Below are 18,631 nucleotides of genomic sequence, written 5' to 3'. Positions count from 1 at the left end.
GATTGCTCAAGAAATGGAAATGGAAGCTGCCGCTCCCACCTCAATTTCCAACAAACGCCCTCCAGCAACTGGATCTCCAAACCCACTATGGAGCAAAACCAAATCCAGAAGATCTTCCAACCACGGACCCCCCTGAACTATCCATGCTCCTGTTTTCGGTCTCTCCTCAGGGATGTAGTTCCTAGAAGTAATTTTTCTGGGACCTTGAGGGCCGAAAGGCCTCCCAGTCCTCCCTCAATGGGGGCACTGATACCATTTTGTTCCCCCTAGACTAAGGGGCCATTTTCTTCCCTTATACCTAATTATTCCCCCACTGGGACTTGAGTTACATTTATCTTCTTCCCAATCCCCCCCCCCTTTTTTTTTTCTCCCTGTAGCTATAACTTTACACCTGACTATAGTAATTGAGGCTTGAGGCCTCTTGGGTGGCACATTTAGTGTTTTGCTGTTTAAACCTGTTGGCTTTTGCCTAGTTATCTTGTTACTTGTTTAAACCCAGCAGGTTAATAAGTGCTGGGGTGTGGCGTAAGCCACATGCGCCTCCTCCTACCTTTTCGACTACCTAGGTTGTCGGAAGGGTCGGACGACTAACCCTAGGGTTGGCATTTCTTTTACATATCTCACAAATGACTGTGAGATGACCACAGTTCTCCTTCCTTCCCTCCTGGTCTTTTTTCCACCAGGGGGGGGACACTCTTTTTCCAACTTGCTTCTATTTCTTTCATACTTTTCTCCCCCTTCCTACCTCGAAGCATCACTCACTCACTTTCTATTTTTCAGATTTGACGGAGTTCCGACTCATCACAAGGGCTCTCACAATCAACGAACGACCACGACTTTCTTGGCTAACGCCACCTTCTTTCCTCCCTGGGAGGGTAAATGATGTGCCTAAAAGTAGCTCTCCCCGTCTAAGGGTCCATGGCTGATCATGCCAAATATACCTGGAGGGTAGCTTTTCACAATGTACAAGGTATAAACTCTCCTCTTAAGCGTAAAAAAATCTTTAACTTATATAAATCCTCCAAAATAGATATCCTTCTTATACAGGAAACCGACTTCCCTATTAAAGTGGAGGGCCACCCTGAAAAAAAAATACATTAAAAATTAGAAAAAAATCACAAAAAAAAAATGAAAAAATGTTTTGTTTTTTTAATTTACCAGAAATGCCTGTTGCTAGGCACATCATCCTAATCTGCCTCTTCCTCCTCCGCAGAGATCTTCTTTCTTCTCTCCTCCGTGCGGCATTTTCTGGGTAATGGGTCGCTCTGTGTTCTGGGAAATGTGTGTCCCAGAACACAGCGCGCCCCATTCACAAAGCGCTGCGCGACTCGCGCATGCGCAGTAGGAAACGAGCAGTGAAGCCGCAAGGCTCCACTGCCTGTTTCCCTTAGATAGAATGGCGGCGGCGGGACCTGAGAGCCAAGGGACGGGTCGGCCTCGGGCGGCCAACATCGCGGGCGCCCTGGACAGGTAAGTGTGCTTATTAAGTCAGCAGCTACAGTGTTTGCAGCAGCTGACTTTTAATTTTATTTTTTTAAACCGGCCCTCCTCTTTAAGTATAATCCCACTTATTTACACTCGCACTACAATAAATTCTTCCTTGCTAACGCAGCAAACAAGACCAAGGGGTTAGCAATAGTTTTTGCCAAATCCTGTAACTTTCAAGTAATATCCGAAACCAAAGATCCCAACGGTAGATACCTGCTAGTGAAAGGCACATTGGATGGCCACCTTTATTCATTTATATCCTACTACTCCCCTAACAAGGGACAAGCAGCTTTCTTCAGACGTCTTTTCTTGCACCTCACTCCCCAATTAGAGGGGACAGTCATACTCGGGGGGGATTCCAACGCGGCTTTTGACCAGGGACTAGACAAATCTAGACCCTTGGGAACTCAACTCACTCACCCCTCTAATGAGAGCCTCAAACTAGCGAAATTGATACACGAACAGGGATTGGTGGATGTCTGGAGAGAACAAAACCCCACCAAAAGAGATTACACCCACTTTTCCCATCCCCACAATTCTTACACCAGGATTGATCATCTTCCCTCTCATACTCAAATCAAAAATTATTGAATCCACCCTGTCAGACCATTCGTTAGTGGTCATGAATATCCGTTCCCACTTCAATAGACCGATCCAGAAACAATGGAGGCTCAATGAGTCCATCCTCTCATATCCCGTTAGGGTCTCAATGCTAGCCGATTCCATTAAGGAGTACTTTAATTTTAATGACTGTGAGGATGTCTCAGCAGAAACACTTTGGGCGGCTCATAAAGCCTTCATAAGGGGGGAACTCATCAGGCTGTCATCTATCATTAAAAAAGAACAAGAGGCAGCTATTAAGAAATTAGAAAAAGAATATGATTCCCTTAAGACACGACATAAACAAAATCTAGACCACAATCTGCTCCCTCAACTGGACAGGATCAGGCTGGAATTGAACCTAGCCCTAACTGCCAAAGCCGAAAAACAAATAAGATGGTCTCAAAACCGATTCTATACACAAGGTGATAAAATGGACTCTATATTAGCCGCTAAATTGTCTCCCAGACTCAAAACACACACGTTACCAAAGATTCTAATCCCAGGACAAGGCCCCACAGCTAACCCCTCAAAGATACTTGATACATTTGCGGGGTTCTACAATAAACTATACTCACCAAACCCGGCTCCTACTGATCACTCCATCGATGCATTCCTAAACGGCCTTCCTATCCCATAACTTTCTTCGGACCATAGAGATAATCTTGAAGCTCCTTTTACAATGGAAGAAGTCTTAACAGCAATCAAAACCCTAAAAACGGGCTCGGCCCCCCGGGCCGGATGGCTTCTCCAATCCTTATTACAAAAAGTTTGCTGACACCTTAGCCGCTTATCTTTCCAAATTTTTTAACCATGCCACGAAGGGAAACCCACTTGATCCTCAGCTGAATGCAGAGCTGATAACCGTCATCCCAAAACCTGATAAGAACCCGGAAGAGGTCGGGAACTATCGCCCAATCTCTTTGATTAATTGTGATATTAAAATACTGACCAAAATCCTAGCCACCCGGATGGCAGATTTCATTAATGTGTATGTGCACAGGGATCAAGTGGGTTTCATTCCAGGCAGACAGGGCCCAGATCAGATAAGGAGAACCAGTGATATTATGTCTATTCTTCAAACGAACTGGGGTGGTGGCCCTAAACAATCGGGCATGCTACTCTCGCTTGCCCTACAGATTCGGTCTCCTGGCCCTACATCTTTGCTATCCTCCGCAAATGGGGCTTCGGACAACGTTTTATAGGCCTAATACAGGCACTTTACTCTACCCCTACAGCAAGGATCCGAATTCAAGGCTTTTACTCTAAGCCCATAGAAATAAGGCAAGGGACCAGACAAGGATGCCCATTGTCCCCACTAATCTTCGCAATGGTGATTGAGACTCTTGCTATTGCTATAAGACAAAATCAAGACATAAAAGGGGTATCATGTGGGTCGGACACTCACAAATGTGCCCTTTTTGCCAACGATATCATGCTATTCATCACCTCACCCATAACTTCCTTGCCCAACCTAAGTTCCCTGCTAGCTACCTTCTCCAAGATGTCAGGCCTCCAGGTGAACTACAGTAAATCCCAAGCTCTCAACGTCTCCCTAAATTCCTCCACTGTGGATCTCTTAAAACAGAACTTTACTTCCGGTTCCGGCGCCGTATGGAGTAGCTGTCCCGTCACACAGCTCCCGCAGACCGGCCTCCAAATCAGCTCTAAATCAGGCGTTTTCGCCCGTTTCACCGGCCAGCCATCTTCCTCACGATACCGGCTCCATGATGGACCGGTTCGTTGAAAAAACCGGGCCGCGTTCGTACGCGGCCGCCACCGCGCGGCAGGCCGCGCCGCAAATCGAGGCCCCGGCTTCGGCCTACACCGCTCCGGCCACCGCTCCGGCCTGCGCGGCCTACCCGGAAGAGCAGGCACCAGCAATGGAGGTAGGAGACCCAGCGCAAGGCCAGATGGCCTCCAAGACACCCCTTTCCTTGCATTCACCTGCCTCCACGCAAGCACCTGGGCCTGTAGCACCTGTGACTATGCCGCATGCTCTGCCATCCCCACCGCTGCAGGACCCACAGACAGAGCTTCTGGCACAAGCTGTTGCTGCTCTCCTTTCCCCTATGATAGCGGCCTCTGTTGAAAAAGCTGTCACCCAGGGCATGCATAAAGTTCAAGCCCAACTCGGGGAACACGCATCCAGACTTAATGAGGCCGAAAGTCGCATCTCCACATTAGAGGAAGAATTATACCAAACGCAGTCCCTGGAACAAGCCCAGGACAGAACCAACAAATTTATCTTGGAAAAGCTCGATGACCTCGAGAATAGGTCCAGGAGGAGCAACCTGCGTTTTGTAGGTATCCCCGAGTCGCTTCACCATTCTGCCATATCAGACTTATGTGCAAACCGCATCCCGGAGGCTCTGGGCCTGGGGGGCCCCTTCGTCGTGGAACGAGCACACCGTGTGGGGGCGCCAAATTCGGATCGCAAGTCCCCGCGCCCGATTATTGCTAAATATCTAAATTACGCAGACAAAGCCTCCATTTTGCAGCAGTATCGTCAGTCCAGATCGCTTCAAATTGATGGAGTCAAAATCCTGATTTTTGCTGACTATTCAGTGGATGTCTCCAAGAAGAGGAAGGCCTTTCAACATATCTGTACGGAACTATTCCAACGGCAATTGAAATTCACGCTTGCATTTCCGGCTATCCTACGGATCAAAGCACCCAATGGAGAACAAATCTCCTTCCAAGACCCCGAAGATGCATCGCGTTTTCTGAAATCGCTACGCTCGGGTCCTCCACTGAGCCCGGTTCCCAAGGCAGCCCCTGTCAATAGAGCTCTTGACCAGAGGAGCCCTCGGAAGGATTCCCCCAAGCGCTTCAGGGCCTCAGGTCCTGCTCCACACGCTCTAAATGCACGTTGATGAACACTTGGACCGTGTTTTTTCTTTTATTGTTCTCCCTTCTTTTTAGGGGCACAGCCTTCACTACCATCCGTTTTCACCTGGTAGAAATGGCTTCTGTTTTGACTTACTCCCATCCTGGACCACCCGCGCACGTGTGCGCGCCCATAAGGTATTATCTGCCCAGGGCCATAACTGGCACTGGGCGCTGCACTATCTGATCCTATGTCTTTACCATGACTCATGGGCCCTCGGCCTATGGATATTCTGTTTATTGTATTATTAGAACTGTTTTATTTTATTCCTCCTTTTTCAATATTTGTATTTCTCCTCTCATTTTCCTCTTTCAGGTTACACCCACTAGTTCCCCTTGTGGAGTCTTCTGTGCGGACCATCTCATTTCATTCTGATCCTTGCCTGGGGTGACGGCATGTCACACTCCTTCTCTAGGGCAGCCGTATTTTCTATCAGTTTGATGGCCTGGTTCTGGGAGCTGGTCTACACAGTGACCCCCATGCGGAAAAAAGTGAAGTTCACAGTGAGTTGTTTTGTTTGGCCTGTTTGCCACTCCCTTTCCCGTCCCTTCCTTCTTCCCTTTATACAGCTGCACTCGTACCTAATTTATTCCCCCCATGATGTCACTATACCAAGGTTTATCCTGGCCCTCTCTGGAGCGAAGCTCCTGCTGCTTTATGCCACGGGTCCTCCCACGCACATGGCATTATTGGTTCCCGCTATCACAACACTTAACGATCCACCATGCTACAAATAGTCTCGTGGAACGTTAAAGGGCTCCGTTCCCCCAACAAACGCATGAAGGTATTGCGTCACCTCAAGAGACTCAAAACAGACGTAGCGCTGCTACAGGAAACCCATCTCTCCTCATCGGACTTTGTCCGGATGAGGAAGCTCTGGGTAGGCGAGGTGGCGGGCTCTGAGGCTGTAGGTCGAAAAGCAGGGGTTCTTATTCTCATCAATAAGAATCTCCCTTGTAAGATCCTATCTACTGACACAGATCAACAGGGCAGACTCCTCACTATCAGGGCCCTCATAGGGACCAAGGAACTTGCTATTACAAATGTCTATGCTCCTAATAGTCCCACGAAACCCTTTTTTGGCACGCTGACCAGTTGGCTTTTACGCTTCCCACACCTCCCACACCTGGTAGGGGGTGACTTTAATTCTGTCGCTCACCCGGCAGACGACAAATCTTCCTCCTCACGGCCCATACTCTGCTCGACTGTCTCCGCTCCCACGACCCTGGCGCTGACTATGGAATCCCTCCACCTACATGACATCTGGCGACTGCACCACCCGACCGACCGGGAATTTTCCTTTTATTCCTATCCCCACAATGTCTTCTCCAGGATTGACTATTTTTTTGGTTCTAACGACTTAATCCCTTTCCTTCCGACGGCGGAAATTCATGACATAGCCATATCAGATCATGCTCCGATATCGGTGACCCTAGATACCCCCGACATACACCCTAATCCTAAAATTTGGCGCTTCCCCTCCTTCTTGCAGCATAATGCTGACTTTCAAGCTTACATGATGAAAGAATGGGCGTCCTACTCTCAAACAAACGAAATACATGTTGACAACCCGCACTTGTTTTGGGACGCAGGTAAGGCGTTCCTTAGGGGACGCATTATCTCGTATGCCTCTTCTTTCAAGAAACACGCTCAGTCCCAATACAAAGCCTCCAGTTCCAGATTACATCTGGCCCAGCGAGCGCTCTCTATCTTACACTCCCCTGAAAATCGCGAAGCCTGGCACGCAGCCAAGCAGTCATTTGACACTTGGGTTGAAACCTTAGAAACCATTAAACGGGCTCACTTCGACGCCACGCTACATAAATTTGGCAACAAAGCTGGCAAGCTTCTTGCCAGAATGTGCAAGGGACCTCACCGTCCCACGATCATATCGTCGTTACGCGACCCCGACGGCACGGTTATGTCTACTCCGAAGGGCATTAATGCGGCGATGCTCCGCTTTTATACCTCCTTATATGCGGCGGACCCCATTGATCGACCCACTGCTCGCGATTTTCTTAACGGAACGCAATTAACCCAAATATCTCCCTCTCAACTCGACTCTTTAAACGCCCCCATTTCCCCTTCAGAGATATCCGACACGATCCGTAAGCTAGCCTCCTCCAAAGCCCCAGGCCCAGATGGTTTATCAGGCGAATTCTATAAATCCTTAAATACTCTTCTAACTCCGACTCTGGCTGCTGTCTACCAACATATATGGTCTGGTGGCCCCTATCTCCCGTCGGGTAATCAAGCAATCATTAAGTTGTTAGAAAAAAAGGGTAAAGACCCGCAAGAGCCTGGGTCATATAGACCCATCTCGCTCCTTAATCTTGACGTCAAAATTCTTTCTAAAATAGTAGCCAATAGACTGGCTGACATCATCCCCTCCCTGATTCATTCCGCACAATCCGGCTTTGTCAAGGGCAGGACGGCAACTATCAATATCAGGAAGGTGATGATGGCGTTAGAATATGCTAGATGTCATCCAACCAGCGATCTAGCTATTATTACTCTAGACGCCGAAAAGGCATTCGATAATGTCAATTTCGAATGGCTTTCCATGGTATTGGGGGATATGGGATTCACTGGACCTTTTCTGCACCTGATCAGCTCCATGTACACCTCCCCTGCTGCCAGACTGGTGGCCGCTGGCCTTCTGTCTGATGAGTTCCGGCTACATAAGGGGACTCGACAAGGCTGCCCCTTGTCCCCACTTCTTTTTAATCTAGCTTTAGAGCCATTATCCAGATACCTGACATATAACGCCCCGCTACACGGAATCAGAGTCGGGTCGCACGAATTGAGAACCTCCCTCTTCGCGGACGACGTCTTGATATTTTCTGCCAACCCTTCCTCAGACATGCCCACGATCAAATCATTATTTGACCGTTTCAGACTGTGCTCGGGACTGCGTATTAATTACTCCAAGAGCGAAATACTCCCTTTGGGTTCCCTTCCACCTCCGACATGGGCAAACCACTCTATTTTTAAGGTAGCTAACACACATATCACATACTTGGGCATTAAGATAGGGAAGCTCCCCTCATCTCTTTATCACTTGAACTACCCCCCCCCCCTCTTTACTAAACTTATGCAGGAACTTAATAACTGGATGGATCTGCCTCTTTCGCTCTTGGGAAGGTGCCACCTAGTAAAAATGGTTAGTTTTGCACGCCTGTTGTATCCCCTTCAGACGATACCTTTACTCCTCAGGCATAAGGATGTTAAACTTTTAAACTCATCGATTTCTAAATTCTTGTGGCGAGGTAAGAGGCCCCGCATTGCTTTTTCTAAACTTCACCTTCCTAGGAGCGAAGGGGGTATTAGTCTTCCCAATTTCAGAATGTATAACTTAGCATGTCTTTTGAGGGTAGGCTTAGACTGGATATCCCAAAAATCCCGCTGCTCCAACTATTCATTGGAAGCTGAAATGACCCATCCCTACTCCCTAGCTGCACTTCTCCAATGCAAATGGAAACAACTGGATCCGTCATTGCAACACAACCTTCTACTGAGGGACACAGCCATTGCCTGGAGAGAATCCCGGAAGTGCCTTAAGTTGTCTCCCTACATATCTAGGCATCTCCCGATACAAGGCAACCCGTCTTTTACCCCGGGGCTGGACCGCCAACCCTATGAAACGTGGCGTCAACAAGGCCTTGACTCTTTTTTCTCGTTATGTGACCCGGACTCTGGTCGACCACTTCCCTTCCGCAGGCTAGCCGCTAAGTTCTCTTTGCCGGATTCATCCGCTTTCCATCATGGTCAATGCCTCAGTTTCATGCAGAAAACATGCAGAGCAGAACATGCAAGATTCCAATCCTCGTTCATTGATGTACTCCTCCACAAAGATTCTTACGGCATCTCAGATATCTACAAACCTCTATTACTGAATACCACACCCTCTTTGGAATCTTCTTCGGTTTCTAACTGGTCTAAAGACTTTCCAAGTGTTGATTCTGTGGACAAGATTCTACAAGGACTACAATCAGTCTACAAGTTGGTCCCAAATGAAACCTGGAGGGAAACCCAACTAAAAATTGTACATCGAGCACACATACCTTTTCTATACTCCTCACCTCCGGGTCAACCTGCGGCATCTGTGTGCCCTCTCTGCCAGCATCCGAGACCTTCCCTTACTCACCGTTACTGGTCCTGCCTGGTTATCTCCTCATTCTGGGATGAAATTTTGGCGTTTATCTTCAAGATAACACTCTTGAAAATCCCTAAGGACCCGCTACTCCTTATCTTTGGGCATTGGGACCCCAAACTGCTCCCTTGGTCGGCTACATCCGCACCTTTGGGCAAGGAATGGGCCTTGCTCTGCCTGTTACTCGCCAGGAGAAACATCCTGGCCAACTGGACTTCCACGAACAAACCATCTGTTCCACAAGTGGACAGAGAACTCATGCACCTCCTCTTTCGGGACAAATTGAACACTAGCTTCCTGCACGCCAAAGCCAAATTTCGCTTCCACAATAGATGGGACTTATATGTGTCATCAAAACTCACACCCCAGGAACGAGCCCAACTTGAGGACCACTCCTTCATCTATACAGGACACGTATTACCGGCGACAATCGCTGCAACCTGAAATCATACCATGCGGGTCTCTGTGCCCCTATTTCTCCCCCCCTCACATGGGGTCTCATTCATGCAGCACCTTTCATTGACGGCCGGGAACTGTGCAGCACCTCCCCCCCCCCCTCCCCTATGTACTGAAATGCACCTATACTCTACGTTACCCTGTAGATTGATCTTATATTACTTGCCAGGTTACCTTCTAATCACCAGATCCATCCGGGGGAGGCTCCCCCTTCTCCTTTTTGGGGGAAAGGTGAGTCTTCCTTTATGCTATATACGAATTGCTTAGTTTACTATCGAATCCTAAGCTACTTGATTGTTATTATTCTTTTTCTTTTCTTTCTGTTTCAATGAGAAAATTGTTAGTCCTCAACTTCTGTACAACTTATTGTATGCCTTTGTTCAATAAAATTTTATAAAAAAAAAAAAAAAAACAGAACTTTAAATTCCAATGGAACGATTCCTCCATCAGATACCTAGGTATCAATCTTACAGCTAAGATAGAGACCTTATACAGCCATAACTATCCCCTGATGTACCGTAAGCTAGAAACAGACCTACAGACTCGGTCACAACTCCCCATATCTTGGCTAGGTAGGATACACGCTGTTAAGATGACACTATTGCCCAGATTGCTATACCTGTTTAGATCTCTCCCAATCCCCATTCGTAAGGATCATATCTCTACCCTCCAAAGCAATATTCTAAAGTTCATCTGGGGTAAGAAAGGGTTTAGACTAGCCTGCAATACTCTATTTGCCCACAGGAAAAAAGGTGGATTAGGACTACCACACCTGTTCCGATATTACCAAGCAGCTAGGCTGACACAGTTATCCGTGATTTACTCCAAATATGAGAAACCAGACTGGGTCCATATAGAGAAACAGGCAGTCCCTACTTTTACCCTAGACTTCCTACTGTGGACCCCCCAGAAAAACAGACCCGCAATCCTATCCCCAACCCTATCGCATTCATTTAAACTGTGGGATTCCTTGCGCTATTTTGCCTCCTTGGTCTCAACAATTAAACCACTAACCCACATATTTAACAACCCTCGCTTCCCTCCAGGGCACAATGTGTTAGCCTTCAAATGGTGGGTCGATAAGGGCCTATATAGGATAGGACACTTCTTTACAGCAACAGGACCAATCACCTTAAAATTTTGCATCAAGAAACTAGACCTCCCCAAGACCGAGATACATATCGGTTCCATCAAATTCAACATTTCCTACACTCACTCTACAAAGGGGACTCTAACCCCCTGACCTTTACAGAATATGAACTATGGTGCGGTCAAGCCATGGACCAGAAGGGGGGGATCTCCTTGGTGTACACATCACTCACCACTCTCAGTGCAAAGGCGCCCTATATGGCTGCTTGGGAATTTGACTTTTCTTTTCAATGGCCATTGGAAAAATGGCACTCGATGGGGGCCAAATCCTTCCAAGGTCTGCTCAATACCAACCTTATGGAAGCAGGGACAAAAGTACTAACCAGATGGTATTACACGCCGGCCAGAATTGCATCCATGTTCCCAACAGCTAGCCCCCTCTGCTTCAGAGGCTGCCAGCTCACAGGGACAATGCCTCACATCTGGTGGGAATGTCCAAGAATTCGCCCCTTCTGGAAGAAGGTTTTCAATCTGATTGAAAGGTTGGTTAAATCCCCTATTCCCAGGTCCCCCACGGTGGCTCTTCTTAATGAACCAATTCCTCATCTTTCTAAACCCTCCAGCAGACTGGCCCAATTTGTGCTTCTGGGAGCCAAAATCTCCATAGCCAGGAACTGGAAGAAACCAGGGGTTTCTTTTACAATAGCCAAGAGAAATATTTCCTGGGTAATGTCTCAGGAGAGGCTGGCCAGTCTGCTGGAGGACTCCTCTGATAGATTTATAGCCACCTGGGAGCCCTGGGCCCGATTAATGGGTCTATCCAACTTTCCATATGTGTGAGCTCCTCTTATTGAATCGTGAGCGAGTAGTGATGCTCCCCCCCTTCTCTTCCTCCCCTCTGTCCCCCTTCTTTTTCTTTTCTCTCTCTTCTCGTCTTCACTTTTCCTCTCTCTATCTCTTCTCTGTGTTAAGGTTAGTCTGGAAAGGACTATAATTATTTGTAAACGTCTCATGGGCAATGCTTGATGGTCAGCATTAAGAGTCCTCTGAGACTTGCTATTGTACTTTCTACCCAGCACATGAGCCGATGAATATTTAATGGGCTGATAAGCGGGCTAGACAGGTGAGCCCTGGTATTGGACAGACACTTTTCTTTTTTCTCGTTTCACAAAATTGGGGCGCCAGCCTCCCCTGACACAGTGTGATCCCATTTGGGGTGCCGGGGATCTAGATGGCGACCCGTTCTTCATCACTCCCAGTAGTCAAGCGAGTCCTTACCAGACATACTTGATTGTTAAGGCTGCCCTACAGTCCAGGGACCAATCAAACCGGTGTATATTTAATGCCTGTACTTTATTACATATTCTCCACGCTTTTTATGTACAAATGAGACGATTTACTATCAATGATTACTGTATGGATTCTATTCTGTAACAAATAAAAACTTTTGAAAGTAAAACCAATATAAATGTGTGTAAATACAATGCAATTTCCTAATTATACACTGATGTAACCCAGCCTCAAAAAGTATGCTACTTCAGGTAACAACAGAAATGTCCATGAAAGCTACTGGAATAAATAAAAATGATCCAAAGTATAACAAAGTGATTGGTGCTCAGGTGACTCTTATTCTCTGAAGACGGGAACCCGGTGCGATTTTCGTGCAAGTGATAGATTTGCACTCACCAGATCCTCTGCCCCTGTTGGGGTACAAACACCTCCACAGTGTGAGCCCCTGTGTCGCTTTGCAACACTTATCCTAATGCTTTGCTTTTCTCAGCCCAAATTCATTAGTTGGAAGATAAATAAAAAAGGGAAATATCCATGGTGTAGTATTTTAAAAGGAATCCAATTTATTAATAAGATAATTACTCACAATGTTATTATAAAAAAAAACGCCACACACAAAAGAACCTCCGTTTGCTGCAGCTTTAAGAGAGAGTCTGTGTTTGTCCTATGGCCACGCCCTACGCGTTTCGTCATCATTTTCGGCACTACACCCTATATGTTCCCAACCGGCGCACGCCGATGTACGTCGGCAGAATGGCACGGGCAGGCATATTGGCGTACAGGTACATCCAATCTTTAATGCTGCCCTGCCATCGCGTGCCGGTCGGGACCCCGGTGAGTCCGGTCGCAGGACCCGCGGTGTCGATAGCCACGGGCATACCCGCGATCGTCTCATGGGGCGGCTGAATGGAGTTCTGCCTAGCAACTAGTGACACTGATCTCTGCTCCATGTGATTGGAGCAGAGATCAGTGTTCACTAAATGAAAGCCTAGCCCCCCACAGTTAGTAACACACCCCTAGGAAGACTTAACCCCTACACTGCCACCCCCTGGTTAACCCCTTCACTGCCAGTGTCATTTACACAGGAATGACTGCATTTATATAGCAGTGATTGCTGTATAAATGGCAATGGTCCCAAAAATGTGTCAAAAATGTTTGATGTGTCCGCCATAATGTCGCAGTCACAATAAAAATCGCTGATCGCCGTCATTACTAGTAAAAAAAAAAAAATTTGTAAAAATGCCATAAAATTATCCCCTATTTTGTAAATGCTATAACTTTTGCGCAAACCAATCAATAATCGCTTATTGCAATATTTTTTACCAAAAATATGTAGAAGAATACGTATCGGCCTAAACTGAGGGAAAAAATTTTTTTTTATATATTTTTGGGGGATATTTATTATAACAAAAAGTAAAAAATAATGTGTTTTTTTCAAAATTGTCGCTCTATTTTTGTTTATAGCGCAAAAAATAAAAAACGCAGGGGTGATCAAATACCACCAAAAGAAAGCTCTATTTGTGGGAAAAAAGGACGCCAATTTTGTTTTGTTATTGTCAGTTAATGCGACGCAGTGCCGAATCGCAAAAAGTGGTCTGGTCTTTGACCAGCCAAATAGTCCGGGGCTGAAGTGGTTAAGAGAGAGTCCACCAGTTTGGACAGCCTTCCATCGCCACCAGAAATGGTCTCCACAACTGTCAGTTACCACCTGGTGGAGAAGGTGGGCTGAGCAGCGCACACCCACAAAGCTGCCATCCCTTACAGCCTTGACCATGTTGTGCCTCCATCAGTGACAACATAGACAATCCGGTAGTTGCTGTCTGCCTGTCCAAACCACTGCAACAACATTTTCTGCAGGGCTTGCAGGATGTTTTGCGCTGTGTGCTTTTCATCAAGCACCTCAGCGTGCAGGAGGAAGGAACGGTGCCCCTGTTTGTCAACTGCTGACAAGGATCCAGATGTTTGAACTACAACATGGGACACCTTGGCCTGCCACCAATGTTCCGTCAGGGACAGGAAGGCATCCTGGGCACTACACGCACTCCACAGGTCATTGGTCAGGTGCACTGCCTGTCCACCTGCCCTTCCAATCTCCTACTTGAGTACCCCGATACAAGACCTGTATAAGGCTGGCACCACAGTTTTGCTGAAGGTCTTACGTAATGACACACGGTACTGTGGTGCAACAGCCTGCATCAATTGCTTGAAGGGCTCGCCTTCCACCATGTTGAAAGGTGCTCCTCCAACTGCAATGAGCTGGTCAATCAAGCGTGTTATTTTACGCACCTGCCTCCGAGACATACCCTTACTCTGAAAGCCACCAAAATCTTCCAGGGTGGCCTGGCTGGTATGGATTGAATGCGGGATGGTAACAGCATTCTTTTCTGCCTTATACTGGCTGGTGGTGCTGGCACTCATGGTGGCTGTGGCGGTGCCACTATTGGTTTCCTTTTTAGTGTTTTGAGGAGTGGCTATAATACTTTTCTCCCCTAACAGCACTGCATGGTGGTGCACACGCATGTGCTGGTTCATGCCACTATTACTGAGATGCCCTATGTCTCGGCCCGCGCTGACCTCCCTACCACAGTGATTGCATTTGGCCTTCTGACCGACACCAATTCTTTTAAAATGCTGCCAAATGCTGGAACGGCAGCCACCATCTCGGACACTGCCTGATGGAATCCTTCCACTGCAGTGGTCACACTCTCTTTCTGAGGTTCGGCAAGAGCAGGAGGAAGAGACCTGAACATCCCAGGTATTTTGGGTGCTGTGATGGATTGAGGCCTAATGGTTGCATTGGCCCAATCTAATGCTGGAGGCTTAGAAAGCACTTGGGCAGGGGTCTTTTCAGGAGAGAAAAGTAGTCGGGACTGAGGGGAGATACTTTCTGGGCTGTTGGTGGTACCAACATGGGTAGAGGGCTGGAAATTTAATTTGTCTACAACAATGTCAGGAAAGCCTGCTTCCACCTCTTTCATGTTGCCAAGGGAACAGTGATCATTAGAAGGAGTAAACTCTGTCTCCTTGCTGATCACTGCCAAGCTCCCTGTAGTGCTGATGGTGATGGCACTGGCAGCAATGGTGGTGGTGACATCATCATGAGCCTCGGCCTCCTGACATGTTTCCTGCTGCATGGCCAGGATCTCTAGCTTTGGCTGCACAAATATATGTGCACTGGGAACCCATTTGGCCTGCCCTCTTCCATAAAAGGTACCAATGGGCAGCATGCTACCAGCAGCAGTGGCAGAGGTGGTAGCGCCACGTTTGCTATGAATTGTGCTGCTGGTTCTAGGAGGTAAATCCTGGAACAGCTGGCGACCTGCAAATGTCTGCTGTTTGCCAGGCTCTTTACCACCAGCAGTCTTCAATCCGATTCGCCTCAGCTTTATGGGAGGTGAGCTGAGCTCAGAGGGCGCAGAGACAAAAAGTCCCACCTGATGCTCATGTACACAGCTCATAGCTCTCCCTCTCCCAGCAGCACTCTTACTGCTTTTTTGGCCTTGTTTGCTGCTCATTTTTCCTTTAAAAGTTAGAAAAATGTAGACAAAAAAAAAAATATGACTTTGATTGCAGCAAACTAACACCAAAATCAGCAAATGTACAAAAAAAATATTATACCAACAGAAAATAACAAAATATTAACTAAATGAAACAAGAAATGATCTCTCAAAACCAACCCAAAAACGAATAAAACCAGAAACTAAACACTAACAGATGATACACTCGCAAACTACAACAGATATAAACTAAAATGAACAATGAAAAACTAAGAATTGCAAAGATATACACTCAGATGCACAGACAAATAATCGTGTGATCTGCTCCACTACACTAACTAACCCACAAAGGGAAGTCACGTGATCAGGCATGCCCTGTAGGCCTCAGCAGCAGAAGAAAACCTCTGATTGGTCAACAAAGTCACATGTTGTTTCCGTAGTAACAAAATTTGGACCGAAACGCATCTAACGAAAATTCGTATTTCGGATACAAAATTATTCAACGGAATTTCGTATTTCAGATAAAAACCAAACTTCCATCAGCATCGACTGTCATATTGAGGTATATTTTTGCCTTTAAATTCATCGTAAAGACGATTCGTATTTCGTACGAATTGAAATTGAATTGCGGACACGAAATATGAAGTACGAATTAATTCTAATACAAACCGTAACGGAATGAATTTATTGACGGCGCCCATGTCTAGTAGTTAGTGGGTGTTGTGTGCCTCCAGCACAGTATATACCTGTAACTACCCATTATTGCTGGTGTTCTCTCATACAGGCATCTGCAGGAGTTAGTGGGTGCTGTGTGCGTCCAGCGCAGTATACACCTGTATCTACCCTTTATTGCTGGTGTTCTCTCATACAGGCATCTGCAGTAGTTAGTGGGTGTTATGTGCCTCCAGCATAGCACAGTATACACCTGTATCTACCCTTTATTGTTGGTGTTCTCTCATACAGGCATCTGCAGTAGTTAGTGGGTGTTGTGTGCCTACAGCACAGCACTGCATACACCTGTATCTACCCTTTATTGCTGGTGTTCTCTCATACAGGCATCTGCAGTAGTTAGTGGCTGTTGTGTGCCTCCAGCACAGCAGACACCTGTATCTACCCGTTATTGCTGGTGCTCTCTCATACAGGCATCTGCAGTAGTTAATGGGTGTTGTGTGCCTCCAGCAAAGTATGCACCTGTATCTACCCTTTATTGCTGGTGTTCTCTCATATAGGCATCTGCAGTAGTTAGTGGGTGTTGTGTGCCTCCAGCACAGCACAGTAGACACCTGTATCTACCCTTTATTGCTGGTGTTCTATCATACAGGCATCTGTAGGAGTTAGTGGGTGTTGTGTGCCTCCAGCACAATATACACTACCCAATTGCTGGTTTTCCCATCTCCCTGCATGCCATTACTATGTCTGGAAGGCCAACAAGGAGAGGCAGACAGTCACGAGCCAATAAAAGAGGGCAAGCAGGCTCTGTGTCTAGAGACAACAGTGCTTGTCCTTATTTTCGGCAGCTGGACGTGTTGAGCCGCATCATGCCGAAGACTTGGTAGAGTGGATGACCAAGCCCTCTTCATCCTCCTCAACCTCTCTCACCCAGGCTCAGGGTACTAGCAAAGCAGCTGCCAACGTGTCCTCTTCCCTTGTCTTAATGTCATCATCAGTCACTCCTTCCCTAGATCCACCATGTACTCCTGAGGAGTTCCCCGAACTGTTTGAGCATAGTGTTGGATATATGCTCCAGCAGGATGCCCAGCGTTTTGAAGGCTCTGATGATAATACCAAGCTAGAGGAAGGCAGTAGTGTGAGCACAGAGGGAGGGGATGCTCAAGAAGGACAGCAATCTGGCAGTCAAGTTCCACCAGTTGCAGCATACTGCAAAGTTTGCTCCAGTGATGAAGAGGGAGGGGATGATGAGGTCACTGACTCCACGTGGGTGCCCGATAGGAGACAGGAGGAGGAGGAGGAGGCACATCGCCAATGAGGCAGGATGCCCTCCGGGAGCCAGCTTAGGGGCAGCACACCGACTGAATCACACCGCAGAGCTCCGCCTGTGCAGGGCGCTGCCTCTGAGCATTATTCCAAAAGTTCTTTGGTGTGGGCCTTTTTTGAGACGAGTGCATCAGATCGCACCGCTGCTATTTGCAACATATGACTCAAGAGTATCTCGTGTGGCCAAAACATCAGCCGTTTGGGCACCACATGCTTGACCAGACATATGTTGACCTGCTATGCAGCTCGTTGGCAAGCGTACCTCAAAGACCCACACCAAAGAACAAAGCGGACCTCTCCTTGCTCCTCATCAGCTGGGATCTCCAACCCCACTAGACCTTCAGTCCTCTCTGAAACCTGCTCTGAGAGGAATGAAGGTGTAGAATTAGGTGTGTCACAGCAACGTACTTGCAGGCACTCTGCTAGCATTACACCCACGTCCGATTGTAGCAGGCAAATTTCCCTGCCCCAGCTGCTGGACCGTCAAAAGAAGTTCACTCCCAGCCACTCACATGCCCAACGGTTGAATGCTAGCTTAGCTAAATTGCTAGCACTTCAACTGCTGCCTTTTCAGTTGGTAGACACTGCCCCCTTCCGTGAGTTTGTCCAATGTGCAGTTCCTCAGTGGCAGGTCCCCAAACGCCACTTTTTCTCACGGAAGGTGATTCCGGCTCTCTACCGGCATGTGGAAGGCAATGTCCTTGCCTCGATGTCCAAGGCGGTCAGCGGTAAGGTGCATATTACCGCTGACTCATGGTCCAGCAGGCATGGACAGGGATGTTACCTATCTTTCACGGCCCATAGGGTCACTCTTCTAGCAGCTGGGAAGGATGCAGGACAAGATGCAGTAGTGTTGGAGGTTGTTCCGCCACCACGCCTCCAAAATGCTACTACTGGTTGTGACACACCTCTCTCCTCCACCCCCTCCTCTCCTTCTTCCTCCATGGCCTCTTCCAGTGCTCTGTCCTTGGAACCAGCGGTGCTCCATAGGCGTTCAAGGGGCTACATAAGTATGCAGGCAAAAAGATGCCATGCTGTGCTTGCGCTGGTTTGTTTGGGGGACAGGAGCCACACTGGGGCAGATATTTTGTCCGCTCTGCAGGGGCAGGCCGAGAGGTGGTTGACTCCACGCCAGCTTAAGCCAGGAATGGTGGTTTGCGACAATGGCACCAA

Source organism: Lithobates pipiens, unplaced genomic scaffold, assembly GCF_037356315.1.
Source record: "Lithobates pipiens isolate NorthernLeopardFrog02 unplaced genomic scaffold, aLitPip1_a1.2 Scaffold_28, whole genome shotgun sequence".
Classification (NCBI taxonomy): Eukaryota; Metazoa; Chordata; class Amphibia; order Anura; family Ranidae; genus Lithobates; species Lithobates pipiens.
Note: the sequence above shows the minus strand (reverse complement) of the source record.